Source organism: Schistocerca americana, chromosome 1 (assembly GCF_021461395.2).
Source record: "Schistocerca americana isolate TAMUIC-IGC-003095 chromosome 1, iqSchAmer2.1, whole genome shotgun sequence".
NCBI lineage: Eukaryota > Metazoa > Arthropoda > Insecta > Orthoptera > Acrididae > Schistocerca > Schistocerca americana.
The window spans coordinates 152,689,502-152,707,012 of NC_060119.1; the positions used below are offsets into that span (position 1 = coordinate 152,689,502).

The following is a 17,511-nucleotide window of genomic DNA, read 5'->3' on the forward strand; positions in this document are numbered from 1 at the left end:
ACTGTGCTGTGAGGTTTTCTCCTGAAATTTCTTCCAAGAGGTTTTGATTAGCAGATACTGTGCAAGAGTTAATTGCATGTATTTATTTACTGTTCTCACTGATTGTTTTGTAATAAGTATGAGCTTCTTCCTCTGTTAACATAAGCTCGAAGAAGGCCTGTCGAAATTTAAAAGAAGCAAAGATACTCATGTACTTATAAGCACTTTTGTTTAAAAACAAGTAGCTTGTTTCTTTGCGGATGTCTTTGTGTCGATTTGCAGTTACCTTTGTATAGCTCATATATTTTGCTTTATGTTCAATTTACTCTTTCTGGAGGTTAAAAAAATTATTAATTGTGGTCGTTTGGTAAAGAAGAATGTTTACATGTTACCATATAGCTATGATTAGATACAATTTGCACTTCCAGCATCCATTCCTGTTTAAACGAGGACTTAATCCTCCGTTGCTCGCGCGAATGACACTCGTCATCCATATGACTTTCCCGCTCAATTTTGTCGGACAGCGCTGGACTGAGTTCGTGCCATTTTCAGTACCTTTCTGTTAACTCTCCGGCTGTTTTCTCCAATCATTGTTGTCTTTCAGTTACGAACGAGACATTGTTTATGAAACATTATTACAGTCTGGAGGACACTTGTCATCCGCGCGAGCTCTTCTGACACAATCTGAAACAAAGTAAGTCTGCATTACTTTATTGCTTTCCTAGATTCAATGGAACTTTCATCTGCGTAAATTTAGACGTATTGAAACTGATTCCACTTACCTTGCATATTATCTAGTGTTCTCTTTATTTTTAAACTGCGGAAGAAATGTCAAAGGCAATAAACCACGGGCAGAGTTTAGTAGAGATCCTAATGTATGGTGGGGATGGTTCAATGAGGTGAGTTATGAAGATGCTCACAGTGATAGGGCTGTCTCAGAGGCTGAGGATTCTGTACATGAAGGCGGTCATGATTCAGGAACAGAACAAGAACTGTCAGAAGACGATGAATATGAATCACAGGAGGAAGTAACTCAAGAGGAAGCATTGTATAGGGAAAGATGGAATAACTAAACGGAGGAAAAATAAATATCTTACAAGTGCGAGAAGCAGATCTTGTAATTTCATTACGCATTTGTCTGGACCAAAAAATCAAGCTTGATCAAAAAGGCAGTAATAGATATTCTGAATTTGTTCTTGGATGAAAACATTATAAGCTTTATTGCAACGTGCACTAATAAATACATCAATTAAGTTCTTGGTAACTTCTCTAGGGTCAAGGCACGCTAAAGAAACAGATGCGATAGAGATCAGAGCTTTATTGGTCTGCTATATCTACGTGGATCTTTGAGATGTTCTAGGAAGACTATACCGAAATTTTGGGATACGAGTATCTCAAAAGGAAACGGACTAGAATGATGTTATTTATACATAAGGGAAAACCGATTCAGGTTTCTGTTGAGATGTCTGACGTTTGACAATATCCGTGATAGAGGTGTTCGCAGAGAGATTGACAAGTTGGCTGCTATGAGAGGTATCAGAGAGGTACTTGAACTATTCACGAACAACTGCCAAAAATATTTTTCACCTAGTGAATATCTTACTGTTGATGAACAGCTTTTGGCATTTAGAGGAAACTCCCCGTTCACACAATATATTCCTAGCAAACCAACAAAGTATTTGTTAAAAGTGTTTGCTTTGTTTGATGAAAAAACAGCTTACACTTTGAATTTAGAACCGTACGTCGGAAAGCAACAAGAGGAAACATGGAATGCCAGTAATTCAGCTGAAGATATTGTTCTTCGAATGATCAAAATGTTTCAAACGTTAGAATGTATTATACTGTGTACAAATATTAAATGTATTATATTTACATTTAATAAAAAATCATAAAACCAATTATAAAGACCGTTCGAAGGGTTCTTAGGATGACACCAGTCACCCGCGCGAGTGACGATGTCGCGAATTTTCGCGCGAGTAACGGAGGGTTAAAAGCTCTGTTACTCAGAATGAAATTCTCTTGCTCCTGTATAATACTGTTATATTTATGTAGTGTAATCTATCTGGTTTCTGATAGAGACTTCTTTTGAGCAACACTCAATTATGAAAATATGTGATTCCCGTGGCAGAAATGTAGAAGACTAACTGGATGGAACTGTAGCATTACAGGCCAGACAATTGTGGGTACTCTCAAACAGTTTTACAAATTCAGCGCTTCTGCTTAGAATTCAAAGTCCTTGACCAACCACCAGAATTTTCCTTAGTTTTCAAAACATCTGCGCGACATTTCACATATCCACGAAATCCTGGCCGAAATATTTTCAGTTTCTCAGAAATGATGTGCGAAATTTTTACAAATTCACGAAATTGTCCTCCAAAATCATTCGATCACCTAAAACTTTGGATCGAAATGCCACTCGCAGAAACATACCGCCAGCCTTGTTCAAAATCAAAGCCGGCTGTGCCAGGACAGGAAGGGTACTGCCCTTAGACTCCATCAGCCACTGCAGAAACTTTCAAATATGCTTTTAATTATAGCTATCACACATAATATACATATACAGAATTTCACCATCTTCCCCACATTGGCCTTGACTGGGGTTGTTCGTTTTCGAAGTATTTATATTTTTAACTATCAGATAATTCTTTTATCTTAAATTTCTAATAATTGTTATCCAACTTAATAAAATCCGCAAGGCTATGGTTAGCTGTTGTAGTGTACTTTCAGATACTGCCGCTTATTTCTCCGGACTGCAGTTTATTTTGCGTTAAAATACGTTTTCTGTTCTCAGAATGGCCATTCCGGCTCAGAATTCAAAGCTTGCAACATTCGTAGGCACTCTGGAACAGTTTGTCGATAGGGCTTCTCTAGTGCTATCCATGGACGTTTGGTTTGTTAAAATCGCTCAAGGCATATAGCACCTATTGATTTCTGAAGGCCGTAGGTATTTACAAATCCTAGATGGTTAATAACTTACATTCTGGTTTGAGCCATTGGGAAGACGTTTAGACGGAAATTCTCGTCTCACTCTTCTCTCGGTGTACTTGCCTAACTTTTAAATACAATTCGTTGTTTCTTTGCATGCAGCAGTTTGCAGGACACCAGTAGACATTGTTTCTACAGGAAGTTTAAGTTAGGCATGTCACCATTAAAAAGTTTTCGGGTTGGAATAAAAATGCAATGTCGACCGATCGGGTGCTGTTTCTGTGTATCACACACACACACACACACACACACACACACACACACACACACACACACACACACACACACACTTACTTACACACACAAATGTACATAAACACACAAAGACTGGAAAAGGTAATACAAACTCTTTGATAGGGTGCGATAATAATGTCTGGAAGCAGTTACGCGTTTTTTATCATTATCTGATGGCAGAATATTAATTTCCTTAATTGAAATTAGTGGCGTTCGATCAGTACTGCATTAAGTAGATTGCAGCAGCACAGAATACACTTGCTTCACAGCAGTATGGTTGATGTAAGCGTCTGGTACACTTTAACTGCTGGTAATGTGTTACTCACATTTGTTTCTTAAAGGCAGTGCTTAAACACTCCAAATACAGTTTTTCATACTGTATTTCTCATACATGGGCCTTTCATGTGAATATTATTAGGTTTTACAACAACAGAAGATCAAGTGACAGATTGCATTTATTTGTCGAAGAACACAATCTGTTGAGGTGAAGCTGCAGCTTTCCTGTGACACAGTAGGTGTGATCTACATTCTATTTCGTATTAGTGGTCTTGCTACAGTGCTTTTGAAAATTATGTGTACTACTAGGATGAGAAAGAATGAACACACCCTTAGACATGCTATCAGACCTCTGTATGTTGTGAGCCAAATTTGCGGTATTGCACCAGTTACTTGCTGCAGCACCATATCTGCTGAATATCCTTCCAAACTGGGACTTAGAAATGTTGTCAACTTCTCCATTTCTTTATCTTGGTTAATAGTGGTCACGGTTGTTGGTATGCAGTGCACTGATAATGAAAACTGGCTATCTTCAAAGAAACATTACTTGCCAGGTACCTACCATTTATACATGGCAATCAAGTGGCTTAATTTGCTAGAGCCTGGTACAATGCTGTTCTGGTCTGTACTAACAGGAAAGCGGTATCTGAATGACATTATCCAACATTTGCAGCTGGTGGACACTTTGTTAGCTCGTATCAGCTGTGAACACATGAGAGGATTTTACAAAAAAACACAGATTGTGACAATGGTTTTATTAGGAGCAATTATAGTTTTCGTGACAGTGCCCGCAGTATCTAGCGCAGCTGGAGTTCTTATACATCCTACAGCTATGGTTTATGTCTGTCTGAGGGCCTACTCCCTGTTGTGGCACGTGCAATTCCTGGGAGTAGTGCTGACAGCGAGAGCCCAGCTGGGTGCCGTCAACGTGTTGATGTTGCGGAGTGTACAGCCGCCTGTCACCTCGGAGGCCGACCTCGATGAAGCAGTGACGCGGGCAGCGCCACCCGCTGTGGCCGCACCAGTTGGGGACAGCCTGTGGAGGCTGCAGCACGCCAGGATGGTGCTGCACAGGACTGGCCGCCTCTGCTCGCAGCACTTTGGCCCCGCCCTGCTGGTCGCCGTCCTCCACAACGCTGTCGTCATAGTCTGCTTGGTGTACGCGTCTGTAGTGGTGGGAGAAGCAACCGCCATACCGCCAGAAGTGATAAGAACGATTGAGCTGTCTCTGTGTCTCTACCTGACACTGGTACTCAGTCACCTTTTGGTCGCATGCTGGGCGTGTTCTTCTGCAGAAGAACGACCCGTTAAAGTGGGACATTCAATGGCGAAGTTGCAGGTGTTGTTACGCAAGTGGAATGGATCTGATGTCTTCAATCTCCCACTCCCCGATTTGCGTTTCTCGGTCTGTGGCTTTTTCGACATTGACCTACAGTTCTTTGGATCAGTGGTAACCGCTGCCTTAGCGTACTTCGTAGTAATGAAACAACTATCTCCACAGTAATGATAACTTAAACGAAATAACACAATTTGCTGCAACTGAATGTACAGGGTGATCAAAATATCAGTAAAAAATTCAAATTTGAGTAAATCAGGAAATAATGTAGATAGAGAGGTACAAATTGACACACATGCTGAGAATGACATGAGGTTTTATTACAACCGAAACAATACAAACGTTCAAAAAACGTCCGACAGATGGCGCTTCATCTGATCAGAATAGCAATAAATAGCATAACAAAGTAAGACAAAGCAAAGATGATGTTCTTTACAGGAAATGCTCAATATGTCCACCATCATCCCTCAACAATAGCTGTAGTCGAGGAATAATGTTGTGAACAGCACAGTAAAGCATGTCCGGAGTTATGGTGAGGCATTGACGTCAGATGTTGTCTTTCAGCATCCCTAGAGATGTCAGTCGATCACGATACATTTGCGACTTCAGGTAACCCCAAAGCCAATAATAGCACAGACTGAGGTCTGGGGACCTGGGACGCCAAGCATGACGAAAGTGGCGGCTCAGCACACGGTTATCACCATATGCCGTGCGTAAGAGATCTTTCACGCGTCTAACAACACTTTATTTTTATTTCCTTTTGGGTTCTAATAAAACCACACGTCATTCTAAGCATGTGTGTCAATTTTTATCTCTCTATCTACATTATTCCGTGGTTTATTAAGTTTTCAAATTTATACTGACTTTTTGATAACTCGGTACTTTTAAATTGGTTTGTGACATATCACAAGTACATATTTTGAGAGGTGAGTAATAAGCACAAATCAGAAATACAAAAAAAAAGTTATAAAATCTACTTAGACTCCTTCAATCAAAAATTCTTCACTTAAATACTTACGCTATTGTGTACATATGCTCACGTAATTGTGTATATCTTCAGCTTGAAGCGTACAGTTGGTGTCACAAATTCACAATGCAATTCCTTGCTGAGCTTGAGCTTTCAACAATATGCTGTTTATGGCAAGTAATTTGTAGCAAACGATGTGTAATTACAAGAAACATATTAGCAAAACCAGGATATTTTGTCTTAACAAGTTTAATGCAAACACAAACAATAACTATAATGTAATCTACTATATGAAGACAAATTACATGGAACACATACTATTAGTGCATACTATTTGAGCAGTCTAATAAATAACATTTTAAAGAAAATATCGCTCGCTGTTGTCATTTAATTACACACACTATCCACCTTTTTCTTGACACCCTATGCTAATATAGTCGATAAAATTTCCAAGACAGCCATTTGAGAATTTTGAGGGCTACTCGTTTATTAAGGCCTGAAACGGAAATCACAGGGAAAATCCGATGAACTTCTGCACACATTTGTTGGTCAGGGTCTCTAGTATGCTCATCGATTGCGCCATGTCACTCATTTCCGTTTGGACCACACAGTGGCCACGTAAAGAGCATAGGAAATACCACCTCCCGCCAAGTTTGAGTGCCTGCTGAGGGATTTCGCCTGATTTCATGCAGCCCAGATAACATAACTGTCATGTAATTCGTTCTTCATGACAATTCTTGGCCACACACTGCAGGGGAAATGAAGGTGCTCCTGCAGTGTTTCCCATGGGAAGTGTTTGATCACCCACTATACTGCCTGGACTTGGTTCCCACTGATTTTCGTCTCTACTCGCGTGATCCGCTGGCTGTGAGTAAATTTGGGCACAGACAACGAGCTGCAGACCAGCGTCAGGAATTGACAGAAAACACAGGCGGCTGCCTTCTATGTAAAGTTTGTACAGCGTTACAACAAATGCCTAAGTCGGATTGGTCACTCCGTAATGAAGTAGTTGTTATATGTAGCTAACTATTACAAAGAAAACATTTTTGATTTTCACTATGGTTTCCATTTCGCGACTGATTGCTACTATATAAACAAATAATTGGTTCAAATGGCTCTGAGCACTATGGGACTCAACTGCTGTGGTCATCAGTCCCCTAGAACTTAGAACTACTTAAACCTAACTAACCTAAGGACAACACACACATCCATGCCCGAGGCAGGAGTCGAACCTGGGACCGTAGCAGTCGCACGGTTCCGGACAGCGCGCCTAGAACCGCGAGACCACCGCGGCCGGCAAACAAATAATTCTCGTGCTATATGTCCTAGGGTTTGATGTTTTTTTCAGTATAAAACCAGCGTCCCTATCAAACTGTGAAACTATTCATAGGTGATGTGCGCCTCAGATGAGTCATTAAAGGAAAATCTACTAACACCTTTTTCTTCACGATATCTAAACGACACGAAAATTTGCCTAATTTGGGTATCTGTTATACTACTTGAAAATTTCAGAACACTTGTCGTTGACAATAAAAAACACAATTTATAGTAAGGAAAGGAAAATAACTGAAAGGAAGAAGCCAATGAAGAAATTGGACATTAGGTACCAAGTTATGTAGTGTCTAAGGTTTAGTATTTTTTGTAAAATATTGCAGGTAGGTCGCCTATGCTGATGTTTTACATATCTTAGATTAAAATGGTGATGTGTGGCTACACGACATATACCTAGATACAGGAAACCAGAATATTTAAATACATAAGAAGAGTCACTTTCATGTGCTTATTCCAGTATCTGGATTGACGTCAGAAATATTCACAAAAATTTAATCTCTTATTATTTTTCCAGTTATTTATAGTGACCGCTGCTTCATTCACTATATGCAATTTTGTAGCAGTCTCGCCGACGTCCGAGCAGTTGCCTAAACGAACACTTATGGCGCTACCAATGCTGTGATAACTCTACCGCACATGCTAATAAATAAGATTCAGTGGTTATGACTGGTGTATTTTCGTGAACCTCTAAGTTTACTAGTCACCTAATTGTTTGTGAACAATGACGTTTACAACCCTCAAGTACATATAATGAAATATTCAACGTATGTCTTCTCGCTTCGTATTTTAACCCTTCACAGGCAGCCTTTTCGTAGTGAGCACCTTTCATGCATCACACATCCGCAGTACGCGAAAGTCATTTTTTGATTCACAGCCGATCAGTGACGAGTAGCCCTGTCTTGCAATAGTGGCACATCTTCACCAAACAGGAGAGAGTGGGCCTCTCTTACTGCAAGGATAAAGCTTCGACCGGGACCGGGCAACCAGAGAGAAGGCGTGCTGTGTTCGGTTGGTCCCCTCGCGCGGTTTGGAACCAGAAGTACTCTCCTCTCGTCTTTGACCAGTTTTATGTATGATTAGCTTTTGTATACGAGCAGCGTTCAGATAGTAATGATATGATTGGAAATAGTGATAGCATTATTGTTAAGTAAATGCGTGTCATTTTCGAGTTTGCTTCTGTATGTGGGCTTGCCGTGCATAATACTGGACCTTTATTTACTTTATCAGTAGCTTCAAAACATACCGTGATCTCTATCTGTCTTTGAGTTACCCACCTGCGGATTCAAAAGACTTACAGAACCTCTTACTCGCAAATACTTTGTAGACTCGTTTTTACCTAAGTTTGGAGTATGATATTCGGAAGGGACATTAAGTGTTCTGACTCGATGTCTATTTTTAGCCAGAACGGATAACTTGTAAATCAGATGTGGGAATGAATTATGCTGGGTGTTTCATATATTAGTACTTCACGACCACATTATCTTATACCTTCCCCTAGTCCACAACTACTACCACGTGCACCCTGGATCCAGGTTTGAGTACTTAATCTTTTATCGTGAAAAAACTGTTTCATTTACTTACATTGTATTTCGCCCTGGCGCTACGTTGCATTTGCTTGTCTTACTTCCATTTGTCGTTCGAAACAAACTTTCATATGTCCGGGTAAGGCATCCCAAATCCCATTCTTCGAGTTATACGGGAGCGCAGACTACGTCATCGTAAATTATTGCTTTCGCCTCACAGGCTTTATTTTCAGGTGGTTAATTAGCGCAGGCAACAAACGCAAAAACTTACGTCCCTGCACAAATCGAGTCCACAAGGTGCGATTCATTACACTTTGAGGCCTTATAGTATGAGGTACGCGGCTAACGTTCTACTTCAATACTCAGTTATGCTACTCACGATAAATGTCCCCTCCCTCCCCCCTCTTACTACACGCTTTGCGTAAGCGTTGCTATCTCTGAACTCAATCCCAACGTCAGATCGTGTGATTAACCGTTGGTATTTAGTGTCTGGGACATATTTCAGTACACAAACTGTGTTCTAGGAAGACTCAGCTTAAGTTCTGGAAGTAGTAGCTGACATTTATCCTAGTTTGCTCGCGCTACAGCTTGAGTCACTGTAAAACACTCACTGTTTGTCAGGCAACCTTCCACATGTCGTGCAGTCTCTCTGGTTTTCGTGTTGTTTCCACGCCTGTTTCAGTGCACATTGCTAAGACCTCTGTCCACTCGGGAATATAATGTGTTAGGCTTTAGTTTATTCCCAGGTAGGAAATATATACCGAGTATTTCCATGCCTTAGGTTAAATGAATAATGTGGTTAGAGAATTGATATATTGACACGCAAGTCAAGAATATCTAACCGCAGGAAGGAGACTGACCTCCACGTGTGGATTCTAAAATTTGCATTACCATAAAAAATTATTTTGCAAAATTAATCACTTGTTAGTAGGAATGCTATTCCGACTCTGGACCAAAATCAGTCGCAGTATGTGTAGTGTGAGCTGCCCTCCTTTGTTTATGACGCCACTTTCTAATAAGCAGTTTGTCATTCCCCTCTCCATCAGTGACGTCATCATCAAAACGCCTCCCATACCTTTCCCCCTCCGACTCCCCCTCCCCACCCAACCCTCCTTGCCAATCAAAACCTATTATTTTACCCAGCATTAAAACGAATCAGCCAGTCATAGAACACAAACAGAGCCGTATTAATTTATTTATGAAGCTATGTGTTGTCTTAATGGAATCTGTAGCATTAAGGGTAAAGGTTTTTTCTGTTTTGATCTAACATGTTCTGTACCGTGAAGTCGTTAGCGATTTCACGAACTGGCCGAGACCAGTAATTAGCGTCTTTGAAAGTAATAATAGTGGTTCCGAGCCAGTGATGATTGCGAAAATAGGGCAGCTACTTATGTTCGAAGAGATGAAACAAGACTCGTCAAAGTAAAACGACCTGTCACGAAAAATACTTCCCTCTGGTGCTTTAGTTACGTTCTCCCTAGGAGAAATGCCGTGGGCGAGGGTCAGTGACAGTTCCTAACGTGTGCAAGTGACATGTTCCTTGCTAACGCCAACCTCAAGCAATGACCTTTAACGAGATAAAATATCTCTTGACGCCTTTCTAAGGAGCAGTCTCCGTTCCTTGCAAACTAACAATGTAAGTGTAGAATGGATGTGGTTTAAATCCAAAGAATAACTGAGAGATACAGTATACCAAATAAATTAATAAGAGATGCTCAGAAAAGTGATTGGGAAGCAACGAAAAATGCAACTCTAATATTGACGGTGTTTTACCGCAGCTCGAAACTAAACGCAGAATTCATTGCGAGATGCTTTTAACGGTTTTCACAACGCAATGGGCTCAAAATCGGGCAGAAAATTCAAAGCAAGTCTGGTCATATTTAAAGTACACCAGTGGCAAGACACAATCAATACCTTCACTGCGTAATAACAATCTTAACGTAAATGGTAACAGTGGCACTGAAGCAGACGTAGATAGCGTCGATGTAGCGAAGTAGCTGAAATCGCTTAATAAAGGCAAGGCCTCCGGTCCAGATTTTATAGAAGTCAGGTTATTTGTATAGTTTGTCCGATACAATAGCTCCGTACTTCGCAAGTTTCAGTAATACTCAAGAAGGGAAGTGGCAGTAATCCGCTGATCTACAGACCAATATCACTAACGTCGATTTGTAACATGAACTGTGTTCGAACAGGATGAACTACCTCGAAGAAAACGATTTATTGACAAAGAGCCAAGTCGGATTCAGAAAATATCTTCTTTAGAAATACAATTTATTTTTTATTCATACGAAGTAATCCATATTTTCAGATTATCTGATGGCTTTTGACACTGTTCCTCACAAGATACTCCCATGAAATTTGCGTGCCCATGGATTATCGTCGCGGTCGTGCAACTTGATTCGTTTCTTCCTGTCAGAAAGGTCATAATTCTTAATAATTTATGAAAACTCACAGAGTAAAACAGAATTGATATCTGGCGTTCTCCAAGGAAGTGTTAAGAGCTCCTCTGCTGTTCCTCACCTGTATAACGTATTATTTAGGAGAGAGTCTGTCCGGCCTCTTAGACAGTTTGCAGACGATGCTGTCATTTAGCACTCCGTCTTCAGGCCACAAGTGGCCCGTCGGGACCATCCGACTGCCGTATCATCCTCTGATGAGGATGTGGATAGGAGGGGCGTGTGGTCAGCCCACCACTCTCCCGGTCGTTATGATGGTTTTCTTTCACCGGAGCCGCTACTATTCGGTCGAGTAGCTCAATTGGCATCACGAGGCTGAGTGCACCCCGAAAAATGGCAACAGCTCATGGCGGCCCGGATGGTCACCCATCCAAGTGCCGGCCACGCCCGACAGCGCTTAACTTCGATGATCTGACGGGAACCGGTGTACCCACTGCGGCAAGGCCGTTGCCACATGCTGTCATTTACAGTCTTGTAAATCCATCATAGACCGTTGGTAAAATAATTTACAGTGGGTAAGATACCTCTAACGTACCAAAAGCTGGAACTGATCTAAATAATTAACACCATAAATCACACAAATCTAAACGCTGTGAACTCAACTAAATGCTTATGGACGACAGTTACGAATAACTTAAACTGGAACGATCGCGTGGATAATAATGTACGGAAAGCGAACCAAAGACTCCGGTTTACTGGCAAAAAGCGTAGAAAATGTAGCAGGTCTATTAAACAAACTGCCTACACAACGCTTATCGATGCTCTTCTGGAGTAGGCTGTGCGGTAAGTGATCCGCATCAGATAAGAGTGACGATGGACATCGCGAAGGTCAGAGAAGTACACCTCGATTTGTATTATGACGCAACATGGGAGACAGTACTACGGATATGATTCATAATCTGGGATGACAGTCGTGAAAGGAAGGGCGTTTAGAGTTACAGCAGGAAATTTTCCAAAGGACCCTTGCAGGGACGTGCGAGACATGTCGATACAACATGAGCAACTGTCTGTCATTCCGCACCAGTCACAGGATGGGGATTTGTCCCACTTCTAGAGAGTGTCAGCTCATTGACCATTGCCCCTTCGGATGCGGCTATAGATAGTCCAGTTATCCCCAGGCTAGTCGAACCCAGGGGCTCTCTTCTGGATGCAGGACAGCTTCAGGCATTGTGGGGAACAAATTTGTTGCCAGCAGCGTTTACATTCGTCGATGAGAGTGAATTTAGTTTTAATGAGAGACCTAGCTGGGATGAGAGTGGAATGTCTTGATATTAGTCTATTACGATCCGCATGGAACACGTAGTTCACTATTGGAGGCCCAGTGTAATTAGCGAACTTCTGGTATTCGCTCAACTGACAAAGAGCATGGCCTAGTTAAGCTGTATATCTATTTTATTTACGTATGGGCTATTAAGCCAGACAACCGCACAGTACTCTGCTGCTGAGTATACCAAACAGTGCTGATTCCCTGAGAGTGTCTGCAGACTATCCCCAACGAGAGTTTATGGTGAATGCTGTTTCTGGTTTTGAGTTTAGCGGATGTTCGTGTCAAGTGACCGTTAAAAGAAAGTGCCCTATCTAACGTGATCCCAAGGTATTTTGGGTGCATATTACGATGAAGTTTGTGTCCTTCAAAAGAGAGATTGAGGGCTCTGTGTGCCAATCTACTGGACATATTAAAACATGAAACCTCTGTTTTATTTGAGTTTGGTTGTAACCTCCATTGGCGGAAATAATGACTACAGACATGTAGAGCAGAAGTTTGAATTTCTTCAGTCCTTCCAAAAGTTTTGGATTGGGTAGCTATTTCCCAGTCGTCTGCATAGCCACATTTTTTGAACTGTGTTGGAGGGATAGCAGGTATATATAGATCAAACAAGAGAGGAGCAAGGATGAATCCCGGTGGTAAACCATACTCAATTCTTCTTGGCAGCTAGTGCCTATTTCTGCAGTTAGCGGAAATGTCCCTCTGTAAGACTTGGCATTAGGATTTACTGATGCCTTCAATGTTGATGTGACATATCCTGATGACTGGTCCAAAGTTTATAGCTGGGGCGTCCTGAACCGTGTGACTACATGTCTTGTGACATATTCATTTTAAGCAGGAGATCTTTGAAATTATGTGGCTGCCTCTGCTTCTTGGCTTTAGATATTTTCCTTTAATTCAGCAGACATTTTTGTTATCAACAGGATAACCACTGTAGTGATGCATCTAATATGTGTGTCTGGCTGGCGAAAGAATAAGCAAATATTCACACTTCTAACATAAAAGAAATATGTTGAATGCACATACTGATCAGGCATGGTAGATATAGCCTTCAAGAAGTTCTTTTCAACATTCACGTTACAAATCTTTTCCTATAGAATGTTATTTAATTTTAAGTTTCCACCGCATGTATCTGATTTAGTTATTTGTTTTCTCACCTCTTTTAAAAAAATGAAAACATTAACCTTTCCTGAGTTTGTTGGGCAGTGAAAAAATAAACAAATATCTGCACTTCTAAAATGAAAGAAATATGTTGAGCGCACATACTGATCAGGCATGGTAGATACAGCCTTCAAGAAAATTTTTTCAACTTTCACGCTGCAGATCATTTCCTACAGAATGTTATTTAATTTTACGTCTCCACCGCATGTATCTGATTTATTTATTTGTTCTCTTATCTCTTTTAAAAAATGAAAACTTTACCCTTTCCTGAGTTTGTTGCGCAGTGCTCAGTTTTTGAGTTGGTATCAAGTACATCAGTCGGTATTATAGAGCCTCTTCTTCACATCCTCAAAGGTTTTCCATTTTACAAGCAGTACGTGAGACAGCAGGCTTTTCAGTAATCTAATTTTCTTGTATCGCGACAAAATGTATAATAACTAACAGAATATTCCAGTTTTGTTTGGTACTGGTAAACAACCACGTATAAAAATTATAAGTCTCGAACTATGTATCTCATAATGATATAATTTTGCAGTTACATTCAGTGGCGTGTGTGGAAGAATATAATCTGCTCAGATCCCAAATACTGCATGATTATAGTCCGAGTAATTTGTGCGCTGCGAGTTACGCGGCTTAAATACAAATTTGTAGTTACCAGTTGAATAACTTCGCTTACCGTGTTAAACAATTAAAAGTTGATTATGTCAGCTTTTTAAATTCAACCAATAACAGTGCGAAACATTGAAAATGAAATTTTATTGCCGCTGGAAGTGATTAGATAGCCAACCTGCACTTTGAAGTATGCCGGAGTTAGTTGTTTATTGATGTAGAAGTGAAAAATAATGGTTCAAATGGCTCTGAGCACTATGGGACTTAACTTCTGAGGTCATCAGTCCGCTAGAACTTAGAACTAATTAAACCTAACTAACCTAAGGACATCACACACATCCATGCCCGAGGCAGGATTCGAACCTGCGACAGTAGCAGTCGCACTGTTCCAGACTGTAGCGCCTCGAACCGCTCGTCCACCCCGGCCGGCTGTAGATGTGAATCATGTTCAACCGCAAGCAATGGAAGAGATCATGACCGCGAGTGTTATCATCGTATGATCAGCTGTCTGTTAACATCTTAATAATGGCGCCCTTCGGATATTTCCATGCATTTCAAACTTCCTTCAGTTTCCATGACTTAGTTGTTAAATTGTATTATTTTATTTTCAGTATGTTGATTATACATAACTTCAGTGTATCGTAACTGCTTTTAATGCCTTATTTAAATTTGCTTTATTAAGGTCTTCCATTAGTATTTGAAGGTTATATGTGCTAGATACAAACATAACACTGTCATTAGCAGAGCAAATGCTGTTCAGAGGTATTCTTTTAACGCGTTTTCCGCTACCTTTTTCCAATTTTATAGAGGTGGAAACTTCCTCTGCGGGATTTCAGCATAGTTTTCGTGCTACATAATCCTCTTGCTTGAATCCTCCGTCTGTTCTGAATATCCCACAAACGTGATAAATCGGAATAAAACGTAGGAGCTTGTGTCTGTATTCCTGAGTACACTGTCCTCTGTAACACGTCTTTTCATGTCTCAGCGACTCGCAAACTATACCCGTGCGCACACACACACACACACACACATACACACACACAGAAAAAGAAACATTTGTGCAGTGGGTGGTCTACCTTCTGGCGTTGTCAGGACAGGCACCTTCATGCCAAACACCTACTCTCTCTCGCCTCACTATCAGAAGTCCGTCCGATCGACAATCAAACAGGCTGATTTGTTTGTTTTCCACGGAATTTCTGACAGGTGTCACGAGAGGCAGCTCATGTACCACCAACAGAGCGCACATTCACGGCTGCAACGCTGCAATCGTGGGCACCTTACTTTCTTTGAGTCTTTGTAACGCTGTAAGCGTTGAAATTCTCCATGTGAGATTGTAACAAGCTCATTTCAGCTTCCACAAAAAATAGCAAAGGAAAAGAAAAGCTATGGAAGGTAGTATCAATGAAGTGTGTAATAGAGTTGGAGTCAGTAGCATTAGATTCTGGAGTTGCTTCTCTTCAGCTGTCCAGAGATAAAGGACTGAGGCTTCGATGTCCTAGTTTTGGTTTTCTTTGCTAAGATGTACCCACACATTTTGCACAAAATGCATGCCAACAGCTACATTTTCCATCATTCCTAATAGGTCTTTTATTCCAGTGGCTTTGTTGGAGTATAAAATTTCACAACAATGGTTATTTTACATATACCAGGGACTTATAGGTTTTTTGAGCGGTATTACATAAGGCGGCAACGTGGATCAGTGTTACCCGTCCATATTTGTCCATCAGCATTTGTAGCTATTCTGACCAGCTTCTTTCGTATCCAAACGCCAAAACATTCTCACTTGCATAAAATGTTTTAGGTTAATTTTTGGGTTATTTTTCAGGATATTTTGAGAAACTATTTTTTTATTTTGGTGTGGTCGGGATACGTGTATTCCATGTTAATTTTATTTTGTATACCATTCCACATGTTTGTTCATAAATTTTAATAGAAATGTATGGATTTCTTCATTGTATTCTTTTGTCATGAATATTAGAGATTGAATCACTATATTGAACTCTTACATCGATCAGAAACATCATCCAACAGACGAAAACAAAATTCTGTTACAAAGATGCGCTCTTACAGATTTTCGAGTGGTAGCGCAAAAATAACATCTGGTGACATCGAAATTATGGATGTAAATTTCAGTATAATAGATGAATCCTACAAATGAGTTTTTCACACTCAGTAACACAAATGTTTTCTAGCGAGAATGGAAGAACCACAAACTTAATTACAAGACGGTACGAGACAAAAAGCGACGACGAATGTGTTGCAGTAACTAGGTAGAAAGACACCAGAGAGAAACCTACGTCGAGTACCATAGATTGATTATACTTGATGCAGAACAGCAACTGAATCGCTTCCTGAATTTACAATTCCTGTCAGTTATAACAGGATTTCTGTGTAATAATTTTCTTCTCTGGTTGGCGAATGTCATGAGCGCCACATCTACTGTATAACTACTGGTAAGGTAAATAGTTGTGTAAAATTTATTTTGGGCACATGAATGATTTCTCTGGAATCATGTTAACATCTGCTCACTGTCCAACGCTAGAAACCCCCTTATTCTTATACTAGACACTGATTACTATTTAATTAATTTATCTAACTTTTCATGCAATATCTCCACTTCAGAACCTTCTGAAGTAGGATAGATAAGTCTATACTTATGGTGATTTCCAGTTTCATCAAGGTTTGCTTGTCGAGTTGTAACCACGTAGAGTACAATTTCTTTGTGTGGGTCAGATGTGAAACTAAGTTGAAGTGTGCGTATACGAGGGCGTGCTGTAAAGTTGTGTCTCAGAAATTTTTGTGTGAAAACTCTTAAAGCTCTTTTGAATAAAAGTAACATTATTGGCATTTTACATCTTTCTTCTTCATGTCTACATATTTATTCCCCAACATTGTCATCCTGGTGACGATCACATTTCTGCCAACGAGATACTAGATTGTTGATACCGTCACGGAAGAATTCTTGACTGTCTTGACGCAGCTACAACCTCACCTCTTCTTGTACGGCTTCATTACTATCAAAGCGTAGCCCTCGCTGGTGTTGTTTAAGTTCCAGAAAGAGACAAAATCGGATGTGACGAAGTCGGGACTGTATGGCGGATAATCGATCACAGTGAACTCAAGGCGTCAGATCGTTGCATATGTCGCAGGGTCCGTGTGCGATGTGGCGCTGTCATACTGAATATGAGGGTGCTCCGTGCGTGGACGAACTCGTCTCGTTCATGCGTTCAGTGTTCTGAGGCCTCATAGTAGCTTTCAGAGTTTATGGTCGTATCTTTAGGCATGAATTCTATGTGAGCCACGCCTTATACAACTCCAATGATGCTCACTTATTTTCAGGGTGACAATTATGAAACCAGCTTTCATCGCCTGCCACAATCATTCCA

The 17,511-nt window shown here is 40.6% G+C and overlaps 1 pseudogene; it reads right to left on the reverse strand.

Moving 5' to 3' along the window:
• Window positions 1–11,422: 11,422 nt before the first annotated feature.
• On the reverse strand, window positions 11,423–11,540 carry LOC124559532 (annotated as a pseudogene).
• Between the last annotated feature and the right edge of the window lie 5,971 nt (window positions 11,541–17,511).